The sequence below is a fragment of the Canis aureus genome, chromosome 23, assembly GCF_053574225.1.
Source record: "Canis aureus isolate CA01 chromosome 23, VMU_Caureus_v.1.0, whole genome shotgun sequence".
Taxonomy (NCBI): domain Eukaryota; kingdom Metazoa; phylum Chordata; class Mammalia; order Carnivora; family Canidae; genus Canis; species Canis aureus.
This window is the reverse complement of record NC_135633.1, coordinates 41733805-41761795: the sequence shown is the minus strand read 5'-3', so window position 1 is coordinate 41761795 and position 27991 is coordinate 41733805. Positions and strand designations below refer to the sequence as shown.

The 27991-nt window shown below is 35.0% G+C and overlaps 1 long non-coding RNA gene and 1 pseudogene across 1 annotated transcript in view; one reads left to right on the top strand and one right to left on the bottom strand.

Moving 5' to 3' along the window:
• LOC144295049 (uncharacterized) overlaps positions 1–27991 on the top strand; it is an 80134-nt gene that overhangs the window by 10342 nt on the left and 41801 nt on the right. The window lies entirely within an intron of this gene.
• On the bottom strand, positions 48–19240 carry LOC144295547 (hsc70-interacting protein pseudogene; annotated as a pseudogene).

Here is a 27991-nt window from a genome sequence, read left to right as displayed (position 1 = left end):
TCGAAGTTGCTTTTCCTTCAGCAGGGGCTTTATTTGTCAGAAGGGCATTATGCTTGACCTCCAAATTTGGCTGACAATTTACTGAGGAGATTCATAACCTTTGGGTTGCTCTGATATTTTGACATATTTGCTGGGTTCTGGGCTACATCCTGAAAGGCCACCATAACTTCTGGATCCTGCATGGCTGCAAGAACCTCTGGGTCACTAAGAATTTCATTGAGCCCAGGCATTCCTGCCATTCCAGGCATCCCCCCTGCCATTCCAGGCATCCCTCCAGGAAAATTACTAGGCATTCTCCCCAGAAAGCCACCTGGGAAAGAGCCATACTGAGCTCCTGATTGTCATCTGGCTTTTTCCTCCCTCTGGGCTCTTTCATGTTTTTCCTGAGCTTTCTTAACCCTTCCTATTCTTTCTTTGATCTCTCACTCTTCACATTTTTGTTCATACTTCCTCTGATGTTCAGCAATTTTTGTGGGCCCTCGGTTGAACTTCTTTCAGCATTGCACTAGCATCTTCATCATAATCCAGTTTACAAGCAAGGGCAAGATCATGTGCTGCTTCTTTCCAATGACCCAGAAGTCTGTGTGCTTTCCCTTGCCACTTGTAAGGCTGAGCTGAATCAGGATGCAGCTATTGAAATGCTGAGCTATTTCAATAGTTCTTGTCACAGTCTCGAATGGCAGCATTTGGCTTCTGTAATTTGATGAAGACACTGGCTCTCTTGGCATACAAAATGGCTAAGCGAGGATTCAGTTTGATGGCATCTGTGAACAAGTCAATGGCTTTCTGTAGTTCACCATCATTTAGGGCATCAATGGCAGCCACTTTTTTTTGTCATTTGCCTGATCCATCATTTCCTCGGTTATCTCTACATGTTCATCTCCCATTTGTTGAGGAGCATCAGTATCTGGTTCAGTTAGACTTTCATTGTCAATTTCTAGATTACTTTCCTCACTTGATGGTTCCTCTCTTTATGTTTTCCTCCGCCTTCTTACTGTTTTTTCTTCGTTGATATGGTCTTCTGATTTAATTTTATGAGTAGCAGGTGGTATTTTACCCCCCATGCTCTCCACCCACTCCCGCAGGAAGCCATTTCCTCGGTGTGCAGAACTCTCGGATCCTGCTTACACATTTTCATGAAGGCCCAAAGCTCGCTCACTTTGCGGGGTCCGTGATCCAGAGGCGCTGGCAGGGGGCAGGGGGCAGGTGGCAGGTGGCAGGGGCAGGGGCAGGTGGCAGGCGGCGGGCGGCAGGCGCAGCTGAGCTTGCAGCCGATTCCAGGCGCGGGGACTAGCTCAGCGTGACCGTGTGGAAGGGGGCTCGAGTCTGGAATTGTGATGCCTCCAGCTTTGCTTAGCCACATTTTTAAATTTCTACTACAATGTTTTTTTATTTCTAGTATTTCCTTTTGATTCTTAGGTTTTCCACCTGCCTACTTATATTACTCAGCTTATTCATACATGTTGTTTACTTGTTCTGTTGAAGCTCTTAATATATTACTCATACTTATGTAATTCTTTTATTTCATTCCAAGCCTGTGTCATGTCTTGAGTCTGGTTCTGATGCTGGCTCTCTCTCTTCAGGCTGTTTTTCTTTTAACTTTTTGCATGTCTGTAATTTTGTTGTTGAAAGCTACTGGGGTAACTAGGCCTCTAGTGTGAGGATTTATGGTAAACTGGCTAGTAGTGGGACTTTGTTTAATGTTTGTCAAAGCCACAAGTGCCAGAGGCTTTGAATCCTTGTCTCCATGTTTGTGTCTCCCCTCTTGACTTTGGGGTTCTCTGTGAACTCCTCCTCAAAGAGTATCTTGTAGAGCTTTCAGCAGTGATCCACTATTATTACACTGCAGCTCTCTTGGAATGGTGGTTAAGTCTCAGGGAGAGGATCATTCTATTATGTTATGATTAAATATTAGTCCTCCAGCAGGCCTGTGTCTCTGGTCTGTGAGCTTCATGAGTGTTTCTTTTTATATAGCTTTCCAAACTCTTTAGGGAGTCAGGAAGGCTAGCACAGGCTAAAGTGAGACAAATGTATTTAACCCACTGTAACAGGGTTCTGGGAGTCTTTCCCCCTGGTGAGTAGGCCTTTGTTATGGAGAAGGTTCTAAACACATTTCATAAGAATTTCTCTTTTCTTCCCTTGCCAGAGCCACAAAGGGATCTTTCTCACATCTTCACCACAAGAACCTGGTGTGGATCCTAGAAGTATAGTCCATTAAAGTGCAGGGACCCCCTTTTAACTGCTGACTCTCAGACTGGTCCACAATCAACCACAAAATTACCAATCAAGTGTTCATATCAGTTTATGGCTCTAGAAGCTTCTCCCATGGGTAATAAGATCTTGGCTGGGACTCCCTGAATTCACCTGTCTCTCAGGATTTCAGCGTGGCAGTTTGTATTGCAAATTTCATTGTCTGCTGTATCCAAGAAAAATTATTGATTCTTGGTTTGTCTAGTTCTTTCTTACTATAAGGATAAGAATAACAATTTCCAAGCTCCTTATATATCAGAGCTGAAAACAGAAGTCAGTTGCTTTGTGTTTAATTTATCAATTCATACCTGTCCTGTTTTTTCTGTCATCTAGGTCTTTTCAAATGAATAACCTGAGCTTTATCTAAGACTTCAGTGCCTGAGTGATACGGCTGTTAAGTGCTACTCTTCCGTGGAGTTATTTAAATTTTACCATGGCACAGAAGCATATGTAATATGAACAACAGATTTGGTTTTAGAAGACCTGACTCTAGCCCTTGATGGCTGTGTGACTTTGGGTGTTAGGATTATTAAATGGATCAGGTAGGGTATATGCTTAATCAATGCTTGATTTTATTAGTGTTATTTAGAAATATTTCTTAAGCTTTTAAATTATGTATTGTTAGTAATAAAATTATCATTTAAAATCTAAGTACGTGATTTATTTTTTTAATGTTTTATTTATTCATTTTTGAGAGACACAGAGAGAGAGGCAAAGACACCGGCAGAGGGAGAAGCAGGTTCCACGCAGGGAGCCCGATGTGGGACTCGATCCCAGGACCCCGGGATCACGACCTGAAAAGGCAGATGCTCAACCAATGAGCCACCCAGGCACCCCAAAGTACTTGATTTCTGTACGAGAGAATTCTAGATTCTTTAGGGCAGATCAGAGAAATATTTTCCAGCTGATAGTCATATAAAAATACTTTTAAATTTTTACCAAGTAGGTTACTCCTATTCACAACGTATTTAAGAGTAGTTAAGAGTTATCAAACATTGAAAGCTTAGGGCCTACCTGGGTCTGAATCCTTTGTTCTTTTGTTTGTTTTGTTTTTATAGGTGAAATCCTAAGAAACCAGGTCTTATTTTTCATTCATTCACTAATTTGTGTGTCCATTCACTCATTGCGTATATTTATGGAGCTTGAACATGTTCCAGTCATGTGACTGGTATTGGAGATAAAGAGTAAATGACTTAAAGCTTCTCTACTCGAGGTGTTCAAATTGTGTTTGAGAACAGCTATATGAAGCAACAATTACATTAGATTGAGGAAAATTTTGTTAACAATAGGGCTAGGAAACAAAATAAATCAAATTGTGAGAGAATGCTCTAAAGTTTAGACTTGATCATGTATACCTAGCATTAAGCCAAAGGATAATTTTTTAAAAAGGGAAGTGCATGATGAGATTTTTTATACTATATTTCTGCAACTGAGCAAAGGATTCCAAATAGAAAGATACTGCAATAATATAAGTGAGAGGTTTAAAAAGCCTGCATACGATAATGTAAATAAGATGAATTTGGGAGTTCTTCAGGAAATGGAATTGATAGAGGCACGTGGGTAGTTTAGTTGGTTAAGCATCTGGCTCTTGGTTTCGGCTCAGGTCATGATCTCAGGATAAGGATCTGTCCTCAGTGCAGAGTCCACTTGTGAGTAACCTCCGCCCCCCTTCCCTTTGCCCCTCCCCCCCAGCTCATGTGCACACTCCTGCACCTGCTCTCTCTTAAATAAATATATGAATAAAATATTTAAAAATAAAAGGAAAATGGAATTGATAAATGATTTCTGAAGATAAGTGATAGAAAGGCTTGTACCAGATTTCTCCCTCCTTTAATTCACTGAATGGTTAAAACTGAAAGCAGTAACTAGGACTCAAGCATATTCTGTGAGGGCGTCAAGTATAAAGAGGACTTTTTTGGCCACTAAACGCAGTGTAGTGGAAAAAGAGAATTGATCTGAATAAACAAAATTGTATGTATAAACGGTGGAATTGTATGTGCAAACAGAAGACCAGAAAAGGGGAGCATAGTTCAATGTAGATTTTTAAAATTATATTTTGTTCAATCCCACAATGCAATGACAAATTCAATTGATTCTAATTCTGAATGGGAATTTCTGGGTTTTGAGGGTCAGATTAAAAAGAAGAATTTTTTTTAAAGTCAAAGACATCTTATGGGAGTACAGTATTCACATGAAATGTCATTGACAAAAGAAAATCTGGAAAAATTGTAAGAGTCAAAACTGGAAAAGAGAAAGATCAATAATGATTATTATAATAGCATACACTTAAACATGAACAAGGGACTTTTCTAAGGGCTTTACAAATATTACATCATTTAATCTTTGCAACAATCCTGTTAGGTAGACAGTGTTATTTTTCCCATTTGCCAGAGAGGAATGAGACACAGAGAGCTTAAGGAACTTACCCAACTTCACATAATTGATGAGTAGTACAACTGAGTTTTAAGCTCAAGCCATTTATTCTGATTATATTATACTACCTCCCAGATTATGACACTATAAAAGTTTTTTTTTTTCTTTAGTGATCTGAATCTTTAACATTAATATAAGCTTTTGGGAAAATCAAAACCTTTGAATATTTTTTAAAGTTGACAGCTTTTGTAGTCATGATGGAGAGTCAAATGTGAAGGTATTGATGACATTTTCTATTATACATTTTTAGAATTGCACAAACATACAAATATTACTTAATTCATTTTTGTTCTAATTATGATAATTTCTGAGTGCTTACTATGGATCATAAAATATTCTAAGTGCTTAATATATTAACCCATGTCACTCTCATAACCACCCTGAAAGATAATGCCATTGTTATCCTCATTTTACAGAGGCACAGAGAGGTTGTCACCCAGGTAGTAAGGAGTTGAGATTTGAATCCAGGCTGTTTGACTTCATTTCCTGATACTTCTAAGCTATTTGGCTTTCACTATAAGTTTATAGAAATTCTGGGGTGGCTAGGTCCCTCATATGGCTAAGAATCCAACTTTTGATTTCAACTTAGGTCATGATATCAGAGTTGTGAGACCCAGCCCCACGTTGGGCTCTTGTTGAGTGTGGAGCCTGCTTGGAATTCTCTCTCCCTCTGCTCCTCCCCTACTCCCCTGCTCATGCTCTCTCTCTCTCTCTCTCTCTCTCTAAAAAAAAAAAAAAAAAATCCACCCATTTTTCTGATCTTAATTATTTTTTATTGTGAGATTTATTATAACATGAATTCACTGCAGTTTTAGATGACAGGAGTTTTCTCCATCGGTTTGAGACTTGTCAGTATTATTATAATACAACAAAGGTAAAGTTATCCCAAACATCCACTAGCATTAGCAAAATTCTGTTTATTTACCACGATGAAAATGATTTGAGTTAGTGATATTTTTCTCATTACTTCATTGTACATATATAATTTCTTCATAATGTTTTTAGCTAGTCATTATTTGTTTATTTATGGGCTTGTGATACTCTTACTCTGGGAACTAGACCTTTGAGATAGAACTGGCAAGATTATAGTTCATGACGGAATTGAATATATCATTAAGTTATAGTTCTTTAGAAAATAAATGTATTGTTCTTACCACTTAACCATGATTTGACCCTAGTTAACTCAAACATTGAAACTTTGATGATTAGTGACTAAATGCTGAAGGTTTTATTTATTTATTTATTTATTTATTTATTTATTTATTTATTTATGTAATCTCTACACCCAATCTGAGGCTCAAATTCATGACCCCAAGATCAAGAGCTGCATGCTCTTCTGACTAAACCACCAAGGTGACCCAAGGCTGAAGTATTTAGACACCATGTATAGGCTTCATATATATATATATGAAATACATAAATATATTTATATATTTATATTTTTACTCATACAGATATTCACCCATATTTGACACACTTACAAATATACAATGATGTATGCATGTGTATATATTTAATATCTAATGTGCTGTAGTGTGATATATGTATTTCAAAGCTTTGATTTCTTTCTTCAAAGTTCTATGCTATAATGGCAATGTGTACATAAATGATGTGAAAAGACAGACTCTTCCCTTTCTCTATACATACCTGGTATTTAAATATTTGGTGTATTGCTAAGTACCTTTATCTTCCTAAAACAAGAAATTCTGGGAGATTACACTGCAGTGTAATATAGGCTTAAAGAAAATGAGAAAATTTTGAATAAAAATATTTATCTTCCTGAACATTCTTTTCTGAAATCAAAAAGGTGACATAAGGTAATACAACCTCTAATTGGAAAGCCTTCAACTTATATAAGTATGGTATGTCTTATCTTCAAAATGAGAAGCCAACTTCTTTTCTGGACAAGATAGAGCAAAAGGAATAGGATTTATCTAGCCCCTGTAACAACCAAGAGGAAAAACAAACAAAATATGAAGAAATAGTTTCCAAACATTGTATGGTAGGCATCAAAGGACAGGGATCTCTCTCTGAAAGAGGGAAAACCAATGAAGTGAGCCCTATCATAATTCCAACTTACTGCCTAGAAAGTGAATTCAGACATCTGTTTAGAGAGGAGAGCCGAAACAGCATATACGTCTGCCAGAGTGAAGGAAAGAGAGCCTGGAATCCATGGATAGTAAGAGATCACAGAGTGAAGTGTTCAGGAAGGAGAGAGCTGCCAAAATAGAGCACTCTAGAGATCACAAGACCCCTACATACATACCTTAAGTTTTCGGCTCACTACTTGTATCAGTGCATGTATACAAGACCAGGAATAGAAACACCCAAAAACATCAGAGAATAAAATCCCTGGAGCTCACAAAGGGCCATAAATAGTCATATTCCTACTAGCCAATGTGAAATGCATACTAATTCATCATTACCAGGCAATTAATCACCAGGGTATTTGCCTCAAAGTGGGACAAAATTAGCCCTAAGATAAATGCTGTTTTGGTTTCACTTAACAAAACATATGATTAAAACTTTAAAGGATTAAACTGTTTCCATGTAGCTTAACTATATACCACAAAAAGGCTCAATAAATGAAATTTATAAAAAGTCTAGTATTCAACTGGTAAAATTCACAGTTTATCACATATAATAAAAATAACTAGGCATGCAAAGAGACCCAGAAGATAGTAAAAAGACCCAAATCTAACTTCTTGAGATAAAAAAAATATGTCTGACTTAAAACTATTATTCTTGATGGAAATAAAAGCAGACTAAATGTTCAAAAGAATAGTGAATTTGAAGACAGTAATAAAAACTATAATTATCCCCTAAACATCATGGCGGTTAGGGGCACCAACCTTTCACAGTGAAAAATCTCTGTATGACTTTTGACTTCCTCCAAATTTAACCACTTAAATCCTACTGTTGATCAGAATTCTTACCAATAAAAAAAAAAAAAAAAAGAATTCTTACCAATAACATAGTTGACCAACATCTGTTTTATATATTATACTCTTATAATAAAGTAAGTTAGAGAAAAGACAATGCTGTTAAGAAAATTACAAGGCAAATACATTTATAGTACTGTACTGTATTTATAAAAAATAAATACATATATGAGTGGACCTGCTCAGTTCAAGCCCATGTTGTTCAAGAGTCAACTATATTTAAAATAAATATAAGGAGGGAAAGAGTCTGAAAAATAAAATAAACAACATCAGTGAATTTTGGATCAACTTCAAGCAGTATAAAATAAGTGTAATTTGAATCCAAAAGTAGGGAGGGCAATGGATTTTGAGAAGATATTTTAGGGAATACTTCTTGAATTTTTCAAAATTTGATGAAACTATAAACCCATAGAAGTGCAATGAATCCCAATAATAAGGAAAATAATATAAAGAAAAACAAACCAAGGCAGTTCATTGAGTTGATTAAACCAGCTTAATTAAATTAAGTTGATTTAACCTAAGAAACAATCTGAGAAGAGATTACACAGGATGACAAAGATAAGAATGATAGATTTCTTTATGGAGACATAAAAGGCAGAAGAGGAGTGTCATCTTTGAACTCTGAAGGAAAAAAAATCAATCTGATATTCTATATTCATCAATCATATCTTTCAAAGATGAAAGTGGAATAAAGACTTTTAAAAAACTGTTTTTGTTATGTCTCCCCAAAACTTCTCTTTTCATTAAGGTGCCTCTGAAAAACAGCCATTTCAGTTTTTCTCCTTGATTTTTAAAAATATCTTTATTGCAATGTAATGTATATACCATAAAATCCACCCATTTAAAGTGTACAATTAAATGGTTTTAGTATATTTACAGAGTTGTACAAACATCATTACAATCTAAGTTTAGAGCTTTTTCTGACCCCCTTCCAAAACCTCATTTCCCAGTCCCCTAGCCAGCCCCCTAGGCAGTCCCTAAGTGATTTCTTTCTCTATATATTTGATCACTGTGGACACGTCATATAAAAGGAATCAAAACACATGGTCTTTTGTGACTGGCTTTTTTAACTTAGCATGATGGCTTCAAGGTTAATACATGTATTATTACTTCATTCCTTTTTATTGCAAAGTAATATATCATTATATGGGTGTAACACATAATACAATGAATAAATACATATTCAATGGACATTTGGCTTATTTCCCCTCTTTAGCTATTTTGAATAATCCTGTAGGAATATCTGTGTATGAGCTTTTGGGTGGCTATATGTTGTCATTTCAGTTAAGTATATGTCTAAGAGTGGAGTTACTAGGTGCATTTGAGGAAATGCCAAAATGTTCCCAAAATGGCTATGCCACTTTACATTCCTGTGAGCAATGTATAAGGGCTCCAATTTTTCTATATCCTTGGCAACATTTTTTGTTCTTTTATCTTTTTTATTATAGCCATTCCAGTGGGTATGAAGTGGTAGTTCACTGTGGTTTAGATTTGCATTTACCTAATTGCTAATAATGTTAAACATCTTTTTATGTGCTTTTTTGACCATTTATGTATCTTCTTTGGAGAAATATATTTACAAATTCTATGCCCATTTTATAATCGTCATATTTGTCCCTTTATTATTGAGTAGTATTCTTTATATATTCTGAAACCAGTTCTTTATCATATATATAATCTACATATATTTTCTTCTATGGGTTTTTTTTTATTTTTCTTGATTGTACCATGTTGCACAAAAGTTTCAATTTGAATATAATGTGATTTGTTTGTTTTTTTATTTGTAGTTTTGATGCCATGTTTGGGAGACCATTTCCTAATCCAAGATATGGAGATTTACTCCTATATTTCCTTCTAAAAGCTTTAGCATTTCAGCTTTTAAATTTAGGCCTGTTATCCATTTTTTAACTTCTGCATAGGGGATAAGGGAGGAAAGTATACACTTCATCTTTTCCCATTTGGATGTCTAGTTATCCTAGAACCATTTGTTGAAAAGACTATACTTTCTCCATTTAATTTTTTTGACATTCCTGTAAAAATATCAATTTACCATAAATGTAAGGGTTTGTTTATGGACTGTTGATTCTATTCCATTGACTGAGCTATACATCTGTTGTTACACTAGTACAATGTCTTGATTACTATAGCTTTGTGGTAAGTTGTGAAATCGGAAAATGTAACTCTTCTAACTTAAAAAAATTAATGGGTGCTTCCATATGAATGTTAGGATCAGTTTAATAATTTATGCAAAAGAAAGTAGCTTGGATGTTGATCCAGAATAATCTATAAGTCAATTTGGAGAATATTGCCATTTTAGCAATATTAAGTCTTTCGACTGTGAATATAGGGTATCTTTCCATTTATTTATGTATTCATTAAGTTCTTTCTTATTTTTTTTTATTAAATATCTTATTTATTTATTCATGAGAGACACAGAGACAGAGACATAGGCAGAGAGAGAAGCAGGCTCTATGCAGGGAGCCTGACGTGGGACTCGATCCTGGATCTCCAGGATCAGGCCCTCGGCTGAAGGCAGATGCTAAACAGCTGAGCCACTTGGGGATCCCAATTTCTTTCTTAAAAAAAAAAGAAAAAAGATTTTACTTATTTATTTGAGAGAGAAACAGCACAAGGGGAGAGAGGGTCAGAGGGAGAAGTGGAGAACCCCATGTGGCCTGGAGATCATGACCTGACCCAAAAGCAGATGCTTAACTGAGTGAGCCTCCCAGGGACTCCTTCATTAAGTTCTTTTTATAATGTTTTATTGTTTTGGTGTACAAATACTGCACTTCTTTTGTTAAATTTATACCCAAATATGTTTGCTCTTGGAAGATTTTGCAAATGTAGTTGTTTTCTAAATTTTGTTTTGGAATGATCATTGCTAGTGTACAATGTAGGTGCAACATAGTCATTTAACAATTATATGCATTACAAAATCAATATACAATTGACGTTTGTATATTGATCCTATATCCTGCAAACTTACTTTTTTATTAATTCTAATAATTTTTAGTGATTTCTTTATGATTTCCAAATATAAGATCAGGTAATGTGTGAATAGAGATATTTTACTTTTTCCTTTCCAATCTGGATGTCTTTTTCTTCTTGACTAATTGCCCTTACACTCTTCCACACAATGTTCAATAGAAGTGTTGGGAGGATATCCTAGTCTTGTTCTTACTCTTATGATGAAGTTATTCACCATAGAGAATATCATTAGGCTGTAGGGTTTTTACACATACTCTGTGCCACTCAGAGGAAGTTCTCTTCTATTCCTACTAGTTTGTGCAGTGGTTTTATCATGAAAGGATGTTGTATTTTGTTCCATGGTGCTTTTGGTCATATCCAAGAAATCATTGTCAAATCCATTATTGTAAAGCTGTCCCCCCATAATTGCTTTGTTTCTTTCATTTATAATGTTGAGTCATTTTTTTTTTCTTGGTTAGTCTAGCTAAAGATTTGTCAATTCAGCTTATTTTTTTCAAAAAGTCATCTTTTAGTTTTATTAGTTTTTTATGGCTTTTCTAGTCTCAATATCATTTACTTCTACTCTGATGTTTATTATTGCCTTCCTTCTGCTAATATTGGGCTTTTTTTTTTCTTTTTCTAGTTTTGAGATATAATTTTTTTGTAATCTATTTATTCATGAGATACACAGAGAGAGAGAGAGAGAGGCAGAGACATAAGCAGAGGGAGAAGCAGGCTCCCTGTGGGGGAACCTGATGTGAGACTCGAGCTCAGATCCTGGGATCACACCCTGAGCCAAAGGCAGATGTGTAACTGCTGAGCCATCCAAGCATCTCTAGTTTTGACATATAAAGTTAGGTTGTTTGAAATCTTTCATTTTTCATAATGTAGGTATTTATCACTATAAACTTCCTATAAATGCTTTAGGTGCATCCCATAAGTTTTAATATGTTGTTTTTCCATTCATTCTTATTTGTCTCAAAATAGTTTGGATTACCATTTTGATTTATTCTCTCACCTACTGGTTGTTCAAGAGACTATGTGTGTGTGTGTGTTTTTAACTGGAGTATAATTGGCATATAATATTAAATTAGTCTCAGGTTTGCAACATAGTGATTTAACAATTATATGCACTACAAAATGCTCATTATGATAACTATATTACAACATTATTGACTGTATTCTTTATACTGTACTTTCCATCCCAATGACTTATTTTATCATTAGAAGTTTGTACCTCTTAATCCCCTTCACCCATTTTGCTCATCTCCCCACCCCCTTCCCTTTGGCAACCACCAGTTTGTTCTCTATAATTATGTATGTATTTCTCTCTTTGTGGTTGTTGTTGTTGTCATTTGTTTTTTAAGATTCTACATGTAGGTGAGCTCTTATGGTATTTGTCTTTGTCTGGCTTATATCACTTAGCATAATACCCTCTAGGTCTGTCTATGTTGTCACAATGTCAAAATCTTTCTTTTCTATGACTGAATAATAGTCCATGATGTATATATGTCACATCTTCTTTATTCACTCATGCATCAATAGACACTACCCATTTCCATATCTTAGCTTTTGTAAATAATGGTGCAATAAACATAGTGAATATATCATTTTTAAATTACTATTTCGGGCAGCCCAGGTGGCTCAGTGACTTAGCGCCACCTTCAGTCCCGGGTGTGGTCCTGGAAACCTGGGATGGAGTTCCACGTCAGGCTCCCTGCATGGAATGGAGCCTGCTTCTCCCTCTGCCTGTGTCTGTCCCTCCCTCTCTCTCTTTCTCTCTCTCTCTCTCTGTGTCTCTCATGAATAAATAATTTTTTTAAAAAAATAAATTAATATTTAATTTTCTTCAGGTAAATACCCAGAGGTGGAACTACTGGATCACATAGTACTTCTATTTTTAGTTTTTTAAAGAACCTCCATACTATTTCCCTCAGTGGTTGCATCAATTTATACTTTTACAAACAGTGCGTCTGGGTCCCCTTTTCTCGACTTCTTTGTTAACACTTGTTATTTTTTTAATCTTTTTGATACTAGCTATTTTAACAGGTGTGAAGTGATATCTCATTGGCACGGTTTTGATTTTCATTTCCCTAATGATTACTTATAACCTTATAAGTTATTTACAACCTTACCAGTTTGATGTCCTTTCAGGAGTTTTGTGGTTTCATGTTTTACATGGAGGTCTTTACTCCATTTGGAGTTTATTTTTGTGTATATTAGAAAGTGATTTATTTTAATTCTTTTGCATGTAGCCGTCCAGTTTTTCCAACACAGTTTATTGAAAACTATCTCTTGTATATTTATGCTTTCTTTGTTGTAGATTAATTGAACATATGTATATGGGAGTTTTTTCTGAGCTCTCAGTTCTGTTCCATTGATCATTGTGTCTGTATTTTTGTGTGTGCTGTGTGTTGTTTAATTTCCATATATTTGTGAATTTTTCCATTTTCATCCCTTTATTGATTTGCAGTTTTATGTCACATGGTCAGAAAAGATACTTGATATAATTTTAATCTTTTTAAATTTATTAAGACTAGCCTGTGGTCCAACATATGATCAATCCTCAAGAATTTTCTGTTTATACTTGAGAAGAATATATATTCTGGTGCTGTTGGAATGAATGTCTGTGGGCAGCCCGGGTGGCTCAGCGGTTTAGCGCCACCTTCAGCCCAGGGTGTGATCCTGGAGACCCAGGATTGAGTCCCAAGTCGGGCTCCCTCCATGGAGCCTGCTTCTCCCTCTGCCTGTATCTCTGCCTCTCTCTGTGTCTCTCATGAATAAATAAATAAAATTTTATTTTTTAAAAAGGAATGAATGTATATGTTTTATATGTCCTTTTTGTGTATAGTGTTATTCAAGTTCTATGTTTCCTTATTAATTTTCTGTCTAGATGACTTATCTAATGTTGAAAGTAGAAAGTCTACTACTATTATTGTATTGCTGTCTATTTTCCCTTCCAGCTCTATTAATTTTTGTTTTAATATTTAGGTGTACCAATGTTGGGTGCATATATATTTTCAATTCTCATATCCTCTTGAGGAATTGGCTCATTCATCACTATGTGATGACCTTCTATGTCTCTTGTGACTGATTTTGACTGAAAGTCTATTTTATCTGGTATATGAATAGCTACTTCTAGTCTCTTTTGGTTACTATTTACATGAGACATCTTTTTCCCATCCCTTCATTTTCAGTCCATATATGTCCTTTAGGCTAAAGTGCCTCTCTTGTGGCCAGCATATTGCTGAATATTGTTTTTTATCCATCAACCACTCTGTCTTCAGTGGAAAATTTAATCCACTTGCATTTAAAATAACTATTAATAGATAAGAAATTACTATTTCCATTTCCTCAATTGTTTTCTGACTTTTTATAGTTCTTTTGTTTCTTGCTTCCTTATTAGCCATCTTCCTTTATGATTTATTTTTTATAGTGGCACATTTTAATTCCTCTCTCTTTATCTTTTGTGTATCTACTATAGGTTGTGTGTGTGTGTGTGTGTGTGTGTGTGTTTGTCTGTTTACCATGAGGCTTACATACAAGCTTATAATAGTCTAAGTTAATAACAACTTACCTTCAATTGCACACAAAAACTCTATACTTTTTCTACTCTTCCCCACATTTTGTCAGCAAAATAATTTACATATTTTTGTATTTTGCATCAATTAACAAATGATTGTATCTATAGTTCTATTTAATACTATTCTCTTCTAACTTTTATGCCATGGATAAAATGATTTATATACCACTGTTAGAGTATTAGAGTATTCTGATTTTGACTATATATTTACCTTTACCAGTGAGTTTTATTCTTTCATAAACAATCAAATGAGGCTTTAGCCTTGCTCACATGGATTGGCATTGTTTGCAGATCTGTAACTGGGATTCCTGGGCATGGACCTGCCTCCCCACACGGCCTTCCTTCGACTTGAACTCCATTAAGTTTCACAGTTTCCAATCTGGGTCCCAAAATTCCCACAAAGACACATTTTTTTCAATGGATGGTTGCCAAAATATTGTGGCTGGGGGTATTATGAGTGGGGGACCTTTTATTCTGTCATCTTACTGACATCATTCCTCCATAATTACTTTAAATATAGCTTTCAGAGTACCCATATAAGAAGAGAACACTAGATTTGATTTTTTTTTAGTAGAGAACTGTTCTACATCTTCCCTTCAAGAAATCCAATTTAAATGCAAAAACCTTAAATATATCAAAATTAGAAGAACAGAGAAAATAAAACAGAAAAACACCAATCAAAATAAAACTGGATTTCAGATCAAAGAATATTACCAGAGATAAAGAGGGTCAGTTCACAATGATAAAGTGGTCAATTCATTAAGTGGACATACCAATCTTAAACATTTACATATCTAATAACAAAACTCTAAATCAAAAATGACAGAATTACAAGAAGAAATAGACAAATCCAGTTATACAACAGAGCATCAAGATATATAAAGTAAAAAATTATATAAATAAAAAGAGAAATAAGAATATCTACAACTCCAATTGGAAATTTCAATAGCCTTCTTTTTTTTTTTAATTTATTTATTCAAGAAAGACACAGAGAAAGAGGCAGAGACATAGGTAGAGGGAGAAGCATGCTCCATGCAGGGATCCTGATGTGGGAGTTGATCCCAGGACCCTGGGACCATGCCCTGAGCTGAAGGCAGATGCTCAACCAGTGAGCCACCCAGGTGTCCCAATAGCCTTCTTATAGTAATGAGTAGATGTAGGATATCACTAAAGATATAGATTAGTTGAGAAACATTATCAATCAAATTAACCTACTTGATATTTATAGTTTCTTTCCCCCAACAAATGCAAAATGATTATTTTTTTTCAGGTATATCCAGAGAATTTACCATTATAAATTATATCCTGGGTCATAAAATAAGAGTCAACTAACTTAAAAGATTTAGTATTGTACAAAATATATCACAGATCAAAAAGGAAATTATCTCTTTGGCCTAAGTTAGGTAAAGGTGAGTTTCTGTCCCTTGCACCCAAAAAATTCTGGAATAATAAAGTGCCACCCATGGTGTCGCTGAGCTGTGATTGGAACATAGGCTTATTATTTCTTAGGAGCTTACATCTCACTGTGACTACAGATGTTTGATAGTATTATTTAGTTTTCTTACATTGATCTTCCCATCTCAACTTCAGTTTTTTTCTTTTTGTTTTTCAAGTTTTTTAATATTTACTGCTTTTAACAATATTTTACCCACAGTTCAATGTGGGGAGAATTAGGAGAATACCTTTCTCAGTGTTGTGGTGCTAGAAGTCATATAACTATCATTTTTAACTAATCTCATAATATTCCCTCTATCTCACATCCTGAAAGAAGAAAGCAGGTATTGCATAACCTAATTGTTCCAAATTTGTAGAATAATAAACTTCATGCTTGAATGAATTGAATTAAACCTATAGATTTTCCATAGAAATGGTCAGACATACACACACAGCAACACGTAATTTTCAGAATTTCATGGATTCCAAGTCAAGAATCTCTCTTATTAGCAGAAAGGTCTCATTCTAATTCAAAATGATTTTATCATCCATTATTGTATTTTTATATTTTATTTATTTTGACAAAATATAATACCAAAACTACTAGGAATTAAGAAATACTTTAATATTTTTATTGTAATGTTTACATAACACCTACATAAATTTTCAAAATACTAAAACTCTAAGTCCACACTGTTTTGTTTATTCACCTGTTGGTCTTACAAGGTACATACATAGATTCTCTGCTGTAACCAAGTGGCTTTACCAGACATCACTGTGGTAAAATGAGCCACTGAATCACTGGTGTATACCTCTTTCAGATTCCTCTTATGTTTCTAAAATACTGAGTTACAGAATACAGAAGCCTTTCTAACCATCATGCTTCTCATTATAAAATGAAACCTGACACCTTCGTTGGGCATCATGAAAAAGAAAAGCCAGATAGGATTAGCTGAACATTGTGAACAACTGTATATGCAAATAATGATGATCACTATGTATGCCAGGCTTCAATATAAAAGAGGAAAATTACAATAAAAATAGTCTTTTCCCATTTTCATATGTTTTCAGTAAGATTTGCTCATTTGACTCACAACAGCCCTATGAAGAATGTAGAGAGTTAATATTATTATTGTTGTTATATTTAAAAAGTAACAGTGATCCAAAAGAGACAATTAGCTCCCACTGTAGTTATGCAGCTATGATTTGCTCATATAAGCCCTAGTCATAAACCCTCACATTTGAAACAAAAAGCATTTATAAATCTAAATTTTATTTGCTAGTACATAGATGGCATAAAGAATTGTTCAAAAAAAGCCCAAACAGAATTTAGAACATAGAGATCCTTAGATTATTCTTAAAATGATAAATAAAGCAAATGCTCTTGGTAGAAAAGCATATAGACACAATTTTTTTATCAAATAAACTGTCTCCGCTAAGCTATCTGTCTTTTTACTATCACTTGCAGTGAGGGAGTCTTGGCACATCTGAGAAATCATAAAATAAATCCACAAATATAAAATTTAATGAGAAATCAAATAACATAAACCAATCTCATAAAAAACGAATGAGGAAATGAAATAAAAAAACAGTCAGGAAAAAAAATTTGACTTTAGTACTCTTGATGGTTTGCCAGTTCACAGCCTCCTATAAAAAATCACTATTATTAATGGATACAGGAACAAAATATCTGGAGAATGGAAGGAGAAATTGCCACAGTTATTATTTTTGCTGAGTTGATTATATAATTTATGACAAGAAGTATATGGAAATACCAGCATCATCACGTAAAGATTGACCAGATTTTCAATTATTTTTGTATTTTTCATTACTGAAAATAAAATGCAATGTAGTAATGATACAAATTCTGACTGAAAGGATGTTTCATGTGATATACCAGAGAAGCCTCTAGATAGCAGTCAGATAGCTTGGGTGTTTATCTCAACTTTTCAGCTGATTAGTCCTGGTGTGATCTCAGCAAGGTCATTTCACCTTTCTGGCCCTGTCTTTCCTTATCTAAATGAAGAAGCTTATACTAATAAACCAAACACACCAAGTAAAAAAATTAGAAGGCAAAATATGAAAAGTTCCTTAAAGAAGTACTTCAAAGAAATATAGTACAAGTTTTGATTGTATGTGAGAGTAATGAGGTAACAATAGTGTTGAATATTTATTCAGCGAATCTTTATTGAGAAACTACCATGCTATCTGTGTTAGGGACTAGAGAATATCATCAGATAATCTGAAAAGGGAAAGATATAAAAATACATGTATATGCAATTTACAGAATATTCATTCAGTTTACAACATGGAAATAAATATTGTTATGTCATTTTAAAGTATGGCTCTGACTACATGAGCACTAGAAATTTTGTCCTCATCACAAAAGCAGTAATTATCTCTTTCCAAACTTAAAAATATTCTTAGAAGAAGTATCTGAGATACTGAGACATAGCCCTTATTAACATATTTCCAAAAAGTTATTAATGTGATTCTATATATACCCAGACAATTAAAAGTCAAATAATATTAAAAGTCTTCCAATGAATAGCAGTCATGAGCTCCAGCTAGAACTTCCTATCACCCAAGTTTTGATCTTTTGAGACAGTCACTTTTAACACATTTAATTTGTTTCTGAAATTTATTTCCACATATCTAGATAAGATTCGTGGTATTTATTGATTTATCAGTATATTATATATTGATTTTATTTCATTTTACATCAGGATTTAAGTATTTTATACTCACCTTCCCCATCCTTCTTTTTTTCCATACATTGTTGGTTTGCTTTTCTATAGCCACAAAAAATTATAAAACTTAGTGTCTCAAAAAGCACAACTTTAACATTTCACTTTTCTGTGAGTCAAAATCTGGTAGATCAGCTAGTTTCTTTGTCTGGTTCTCAAGACATCAAATCAAGATTTGGTGAGCCCGGGCTCCCATCTGGAGCCTCTTGAGGAGAAACCATTCCTAGGCTCTTTCAGGTGGTTTATACACTCAGCTTATTCAGCTGTAATCTGAGGTCATCATTTCTTTCTTGGATGTCAGCTGGAGATGTTCTTAACTTCTAAATGCTTTTCTCCGGTCCTTTCACACCGCCCCCTACATCTCAGAACCAGAAAAACAAAGGTGTGAACATTAGGAGGTGGGAGCTATCCTGGGTTACCATGGAAGCTGTCTGCCATAGGCTACCATCCAGCCTCCAGTGATTCACCATCTTCCCACATGCAAAAGATTTACACGCTCCCAAAGTTCTTTACAGGCCCGCCCCCTTAGAACATTCCTCAAAGTCTGTGATCTTGTCATATAGATCACATCCACATTCAGATGAGGTTTCTGGGTATAACCCATTAAGTACAGCTCTTAGGAGACAATACCCCTCCACTGTGGATCTGTGAAACTAAAGAAAAAATATATCTTTCTAACACACCCAATAAATGTTAGAGAAGCAGAGGATAAAAGTTATTGTTTTTCCCCCCTCTGGTCAAAAATAGAGAAATATAAGGTCGAAAAGGAGTCACAGGTCCATAGCAGTTCTGGCATCCAGCCAGCAAACTCCAGCCGTAGTTCCTTGATTAGGTTTGGAAGTCTGGGAATAATTCTTCCCGGCTTCTAGCTCTGTTTGGGCCATCGGTAGTGCCCTCTGAGCCATACTTCCTTTTTAAATGAAAGATGGTATGTGTTTGCAAGGAATTTTATCAGCCTATTCGCTTCCAGTACAATTTGGGGGCTTCAGGATCTTTCTGCACTTTGCACCCTTTCTGTCCAAGTGGCCAGTTTTTGCTGAAGTAAAGTTCTCAGAAATTCTGTACGTCTCCCACAGATGTCATTGAAGTTTACTCCATTAGACAAAAGCGATACCTACAATTTTTCTAGGTATTGTCTCTATTTTGGACTTCTGCTGGGATGGCTGAAGAACAGTGCCCCAAAGCTTGCTCAGGGTGCTATCATTTGATTGAGAGGATCTGGGAGATACACACTCAATCTTATGAAAGAGCCCTTTATGTGACAATTCTGACCTTTTTATCTTTTTTAAGGTTTTCATAAAATGCTGTGCAGTTAACATCCTGGCCTTTCCTTTAGAGCATGCTTCCCTAACAGCAAATTTCTTTGTGTTGGCATCTTTCACCATCTGGAGAAACTGAAAATTTTCAAAACTATTGACTCCTATTTCCTTTTTTGTTTAATAGTCTTCCCTCTACTTACCCTAAGCATCGAGGAGAAACCAGGTATTTCCTTCAACAACGTCCGTGGAAATCTCCTTTGCTATATAACCAAATATATCCCGATTAAATGTCCTGATTTTCATATAACTGCAGGAGATAATGTTGCTAAGCTTTCTGCTACCATATAACAAGGATTTCCCCCATACCTTAAATTTCTAATAATCTATCCCTCACTTCCTTCTGAGCCTCCCCCCCCAACACACACACACACACACACACACACACACACACTGCATTTCCTTTAAGTCTAGATTTCTACTAGAAATCTGGTCAGAGCAATTTAGGCTTTCCAGTATGCTCTCCCAAATTCTTTGGGCCTCAGTTCATCACTTGGTTCCAAAATCATTCACATTTCTAGGGCTTTGTACCATAGCACCTCACTTCTGATACCAAAATCTGTTATTTTTTTTAATCTTGGTGCATAGCAAATTATCACAAACTTAGGGACTTTAAGCAACACGCATTTATTATTTCACAATTTCCATAGGCTTCAGGTATATCTCAGCTAGGTCATCCTCTTCAAATTTCATTAAGACCGCAATCAACATATTAGTCAAAGGTGTTTTTAGCTTTTGGGCACTGATTGCTCAGAATTTTTAAACTACAAAAATTGCTGGTGCACTAATTTGTCTATATTTGAAGTACATGAATCCATGTGGAGTCACTGTTTTATGATGCTATGCTTTTGTTATTAAACCTCTTGATCTGATGACTTGAGAGTAAAGCAAATTGGTTTTGTTTTGTTTTAAGTAGGCTCCAATTCCAGCGTGGAGCCCAGTGTGGGGCATGAACTCACAACCCTGAGATGAAGACCTGTGCTGAAATCAAGAGTTGGACACTTAATCAACTGAGATACTCAGTTGCCCCAAAGCAAATGGTTCTTTAAAATTGACCTTAGAGAGCTTGTATTTAATATTATGGTTGGTAAAGTTTATCTTTTCATGAGTCATACTTCATTCTGAAAGATGTGATTCCTGTCTCATTTTTTAAAATGGGTCAGCATAATATTCTCTGGAATAACAACAAGGTAGGATAAGAATATGATGGAAACCAGGATGATAGTTCTGGCTAAAGAAGCTAAAGCTAAATGGTTGGCTTTTCTATATGACTTCAACTTTTTTATTTTTCTTTGTGATAGGAATCAAAAAGACAAATAAATGTATATTCCAAATCAATATTAGAATACAATGTGTCAGGGACAGTATTGATTTATTTATTTATTTATTTATTTTTCAGTATTGATTTTTTCTGATGAAGTTATACCATATCTAGAACCACCGATATAATTGATATGAACAGCTGCATTAGTTTTTTTTCTGCTATTATTTTCCATATCCTTTTTTTTCCACTGACCAAACAGGCAAGTTAAATATGAATATGGTAGGAATCACCCCATTTCTTAGGTTATAGGCAATAGTCTCAGGGATGTACTATTGCTTTTAGTTTACCATCTTGGCAGGGTACGCTCATATTGAATGCTTTCATACCCTTCTCACCATAGTAACAATTTCCTGCTCTTCCCATCCTGACTATAATGCTTAATGACAAGGGCAGAGTTCTGCCAGTAACTAAGTTCATTTATTCCCCACTTTCTGGGACTGGACAGATAACCTCAGGATGCATCCATGACCCATGTAAACTTCAGTTAGACTGACTTAGGTCAATTCTTCCGTTGTCACTTGACTACACTTACTCATGGTTTGTGGCATTTGGGGTCTACGAAGTTAAGCATGAAAGCAATGTCAATAATAAGTAATTCCAAGAATACCTGGCAATTTTCTTTCACCAGTGCATAACCAGTATCCCCTTGGGAAAGTTTTGGATGAAGATTAATGGCCTAATCCTGTGGCTATATACTAGGGTCCTTCCATAAAGGAACTCTGCCTCCTTCTCTATGTAACACCAGACCAGTGAACTGTCATATGCCTAAACAAAAATAAGACTATTCCTACAGTATTAGCTACATTTGATTTCTGAACAAAAGAGCTAGCTTTATCACCTTGTATATGTTAGGTACAACCATATATAGCTGCCCATTTATTTTATCTTAAGGATGCCGATCCATTAGTAGTTGTCATAAATCTGTGTGTCAGAATAACCTAGTTCCCATGGAGTCCTTGTGGCTTATTTTATTACTTGCTTCTACCTTGTCTATGGTATTTAAGCAATCACATTAAGGTCTGGTCTGTATCATTCGGCTCTATTATTCTCTTTTTTCCCATTGAAATCATATAATTCAGTTCCAATATAGCACCATTTTTACTTTCTTCCTCACTTTATTTCTGACCTACATATGAAAACCACCGGAGACCTCCTTTAGTGTTGTTGATACTCCCTGATCAATATATTTCTGAATTCTTAAATGAAGAGCATGGCCTTGCTTATTGACAGAAAGTGTGGTTTAGGAGTAGCTGAACAGATTTCTTATAATAGGTCCATTTCAATGTGCTTATTTCTGAGAGTTCTCAGACACCTTCCTCTACAGTTATGACAAGAAACTTCTGGCATTATGGCTTCATTAACTAAAGACCACCATTCCATTCCATCCAGGCTTCAGTTATCCAACCAAGTTAACTATTAATGCTAGTCCCCAGTGCTGAAGCTGCCAATTAAATACAAATCCTTGGTGGATGCTGTCCTGTCAGTGATGGGCCTAGAGGTAATGTGAAGTACTGAGCTGGGTCTTATGGAGAAAAGCTTGCTCTCACATGCAAAGTATCCATTAAAATGCTTTTTAAATATAAAAAACATTCCTTCACAGAGAGATGTTGTCTGCAATGACCAAAGACATTCAAGGAAACACTGAGGTTCAAAGTTCTTAGCCTCATTCATGAATGTACACGTGTAACAATTCTATGTCTCAAGTTCCTGCTACTCTAGTCATACATGAGTATAAGAGACTTGGTGGGATTAAGCATTTAATTGGTATTGCAGAGTCTTTAGCATTTCAATCTTTTCTTGGACATGGTCTTCATGTGAGTGAGAACAGATTCGTTTAAAGCTGCCATTGAGGCATTCCGATTTTTGACACACACTCTTAATTACATGTTAATAGTTTTTTACTTGTATTTGTACTTCTATGTGATCTCTAGGATCAATCCAGTAAGTGATGTGATTGCATAATTTTTATAATCACTAATATTGCCACTATGTTTAATTGCTACAGCCATGTGATTTCCCAAAGCCTGCCCCTTTACTTGTACTTTGTACCTTTACTTATACTTCACGCCATGTTATAAGCAGAAATAAAGATTAGACATGCCTCATTTTTTCTAGGCAAGACAATTATTCTTCTGTTACTAGAAAGTATGGACCAGTATCATCTCCAAATACGTATTCAATTAATTATTTTTTTCTGGTCACTTGCAGGACCAATTACTTAACAATTAGGATTCCATTAAGAAACAGATGGGACACTTAAAACAAAATCATTCGCGGAGGGTTTTCTTGTACATTTATAAAAGTAGCAATGTAAGGAAACCAGAAGGGATAGTAGGCTAATCAGAAGTATAGCTGTTACCACTCTTGGGCCCAAAGAGATATGGGAAGGAAGAAGTAACTGAAATTCTGATGGAGATAGTGGTTGCATTAGTTTTCTAGGGTTGACAAAAAAGCATGAACTGGATGACATAAAACAACAGAAGTATATATTTTCTCACAGTTTGGGAGGCAAGAAGTCTAAAATCAAGATGCCAGCAGAGCCATGACGTTCTGATGGCTAAAAAAGAGGATCCATCCTTGCCTCTTTCTAGATTTTGGAGTTTACTGGCAATCCTGATGTTCCTTGGCTTAAAGATACATCTCTCTAATTTTTGTCTCCATCTTCACATGCCCATCTTCTCTGTGTATCTTTCTGTCTTTATGTCACTTTACCTCTTCTTAAAGGACACTAGTCATTAGATTTAAGGTGCACTCTACTCCAGTATGACCTCATCTTAACTGATTACATCTCAAAGACCCTACATGCAAATCAGGTCACATCTGAGGTCCTGGGGATTATGTTAATTTGGGGGGCAACTCTGTTGAGCTCAGTACAATTTATATAGACATATCTTGAGAAAGGCTTTATCTTTCAATAGAGTGAAACAACTAGCTTGAATTCACCTAGTAATGAGAGCTAAGAAAATAAATATTTTGATTCCACTGATTTCTCTCCATCTAAATCTCCTGCTAGGTTCCCCACTGGCCAACACCAACTGGAATCTAAAAGCCATGGGACAAAAATACTTGGTTGGCTTAGTGGGTAAAGTATCTGACTTGATTTTTGGCTCAGGTCATGATCTCAGGGTCGTGGGATCAAGCCTGGTATCTGGTTCACAGTGGGCATGGAACCTGCTTAAGATTCTCCCTCTTCCTCTCCCTCTGTCCCTCTACACCATTTGTTTGCATGCAATGTGTGCATGTGTGCACTCTCTCATTCTCTAGGAAATAATAAATAAATAAATAAATAAATAAATAAATAAATAAATAAATAAATAAAATGGAATATTACTCAATTGCTTATCCAGAGAGCTAGGTGGAAAGAAGTAGAAAGCAAAAGTTGTAGAGCAAAAAATATTTAGCATGCCACTTACAGGATTCACAGAAATCTAAATAAGCTTACTAGGTTTTTAAACAGAGCATTATGGAAAGTAGACCAAAAATTAAATATTTGGTGGGATAGAATGATGAAAAAAGAAGGTTATAACCTAACTTTCATAAGCAAAGCAATAAAAAGCTGATGTTGATAGAATTTTTCAATATTTACTCTGGAGTTTTATTTGTTCTTTAACTTCTCAAGAGTCAGAAACTCTTGGATACATGAGAGAAATTAAAAATGTTTGAAAGAAAACTATTAAATTCAAATATTTTGAAAATCTAATCCTATGGAAGGAAAACCAGTAAGTTTATATGCTGAGCTAGATAAAGGCAATTAATTTTCTAAAAATGCTTGGGAATAGAAAAGTACCTATTACTTCACTTTAGAAATAGTAGAGGCCAGGTACTCAAACACTGGTTATGAGAATATCTGCATGAGTTCTGATCTTCCAGTCAAATAAATATGTAAATAAATTTTTTTGAGATTTTTTTGAAAATTATGATTGATGTAACTAGGAAAAAAACAAAAACAACCTTCCATTACCCAAAGTAAATAAGCATTTTTCATCCAAAAAACTCATTAAATTCATTCTGTTTTTTAAAAAAAACGAATTCTTCTTTAAAAGGAAAAATGGTAGAGGCACCTCGGTGGCTCAGTGGTTGAGCGTCTGCCTTTGGCTCAATTTGTGGTCCTGGGGTCCTGGGATGGAGTACTGTATAAGGCTTCCCAGAGCCTGCTTTTCCCTCTGCCTATGTCTCTGCCTCTCTCTGTGTGTCTCTCATGAATAAAGAAATAAAATATTTAAAAAAAGGAAAAATGACAGTACATCTAGGTTAAGATAATGTAAACACAGCATTCTCAAATGTACCATCTCTGTATGCCATACCAGAATGTTTTAGGTATACTAAACAATAAAATGCATCAGCACTGAAAACTTAGGCTAGCAGTTATTAATTCATTAGTGTCAGTAAAGAATGTTCATTAGAGGCAAGATTTAGTGGCATCTTTTTGTATACTTCAGCTTCTGATCTTGAACACTAATCACGAAAGAGGTAAACTTTGGTTTTACTCTCCTTAACTCTCTTACTCTAGCTAAAACACACGTTTCTATATCAACTAGGTGCTCTGTATAGGAATACTCTTTTCTCAAGCAGTCATTGTCCCACATCCCACCTCATGACCTTTCTACATACAATCGTACACTACCCACCTGATGAGTGGGAGAAAAAGAAAAAGAAAACAAGATATTGAAACTTGGCATTCTCTTGGGGTATCTGGATGGCTCAGTTTGTTAAGCATCTGCCTTCAGCTCTGGTCATGATCTGGGGTCCTGGGGTCCTGGGATTGAGCCCTACATCAGGCTCCCTGCTCAGCTGAGAGTCTGCTTCTCTCTCTCCCTCTGCAACACCCTCCTTGTGTTCTCTTTCCCTTGCAATCGCTCACACACACACTCTCTCTCTCAAGTAAATAAATAAAATACTAAAAAAGAAAGGAAGAAAGAAAGAAAGAGAAAGAAAGAAGAAAGAAAGAAAGAAAGAAAGAAAGAAAGAAAGAAAGAGAAAGAAAGAAAGAAAGAAAGAAAGAAAGAAAGAAAGAAAGAAAGAAAGAAAGAAAGAAAAAGAAACTTGACATTCTTGTGTAGAATCCTCTCACCTAAAGCACTGCAGCTGAAAGAGAGACAAGAAGAAAGGTAATTCCTGTAGAAGTCTGTGTGTGTGTCTATGTTCATTTTAATGTTCTGCAAATGATCAAAGAAAAGCTATGTTATGAGGGACATTGTTTTTTTGTCTTTTTTAGAAACTATGTAATATCCCCAGTTTATAAGGAAACATATCAAACAATTACAAAGGTTAGTGAAATGCATAATTACAGGTTATTTTTAATTTCCTTGTCACAAATTTCTGGATTTTCTATATTTTCTACACCATGTCTATATAATTTTTTGTAATTAATAGGAATAAAACAAATTTTAAAAATAAAGAAAAGGTCAAGAAAGGAAAAAAGGGAAAAGCAAAAGGAAAAATAAAAAGATAAGACCTCTTGTCTGAATGATGTTATCAGTTTTTGTAGCAGTGGCTGAAAAAAAACAATGAATGAAGAACAATGTTCATTGAACAGATGATGATTCTTGAGTTTCTCAGTTTGATTCTTGAGCCTTAATTTAATTTTTTTATATTCGTATCTTAATTCTGTGATGTTTTTCTCACAACATAGTAAGTGGATGTTCCCTAATACACTGGTATAGTTTCCTAGCAACACCACATGGTTATTTTAGCTTATAGTTGGGTTTTTTTCCTCTTGAGTTTTTGTTTTTGTTTATTTGGGCCAACCTATTACGAAGTACTTACCTACAATTCAGTTGTTTCTTCCATGCCTCAAGATCTAGCTCAAATATTTTAAGAAATTTTCCTGAAATTTATACTCTGTGCTTATCTCTCTTTTCCTTTAATTACTATTAAACTGATCTGGCTTTTAAATAAATATACTCTTTTTTAGTACATTATTTTTTATGTTAAACTTTATCTTTTCAATAGGCTGTGATAAAAATTAAATTTGGCATTGTATTTGCATCCAGCTGTACCATAGCTGATATATTTTTATTTCTTCAACTCTGAGGAAGAGCCAATAAAAATTTAATCTTCCTGACAAAATTATACTAGATAGATACAGAGATATATTTAAGCTAAAAAATGACAAGGAATTAATTTGCATGCTGATTATCTTAAAAGTGATCTATTTATAATATGGTTTATGTGACAAAACTAAATTTTCCATTACACACATATTTTCTTTTAAGATAGTATTTATTTATTTCTGTGTGAGAGAGAAAGAATGCTTGCACATGGGGGGTAGGGGAAAGAAAGGATGAATAAAGGGGGAGAGAGAGGGACAGGCCGACTCCAGGCTGAGCACAGAGCCCAATGTAGGACTCCATCCCAGACCCTGAGATCATGACTTGAGCTAAAACTAAGAGTCCAGTGCTAAACCAACTGAGCCACCCAGGTGCCGTTACAAAAATATTTTTATATTCTCAGTGAAAATTTTTGACTTTTGGTCATCATTAGTATTACAGGAAAGTTTGCATCATTGGGAAATTAAACATACAAATGAACAGTTTCCCTTTTCCTCTGTCGATACATCTAACTACCTAGAACAAAATTGCTAGTAATGAACACTGAATCTATGATCATGTTCATAAAGAATAAATATGTAGATTCAAATTTAATTACAACCTTTGCCTATTTGGCTAGACATTATGTTTACTGCACATGTGTAGTCACTCAGTCATAAATATTCTCTAAATTTCTCTAATATACCTGAGGATGTATTAACCAGTACTTGAGTATTTTTATATCAATAAGCATATTCTTTCAAAGATTTTTAGTATTGTTGAAACATACATTTTAAAAACAATTTTCTTTCAAGTTTCCACAATGCTTCTAAGTATCAGGTCAACAGATATTACACCTTACTAGAAGTGCTTTCTAAATGCTTATTGATTGAACATTTTTTTCCTACTTGAACTACTTAAGAGGAATTTCTCTCAGAGATGAGATACATATGAATATAAATAAGT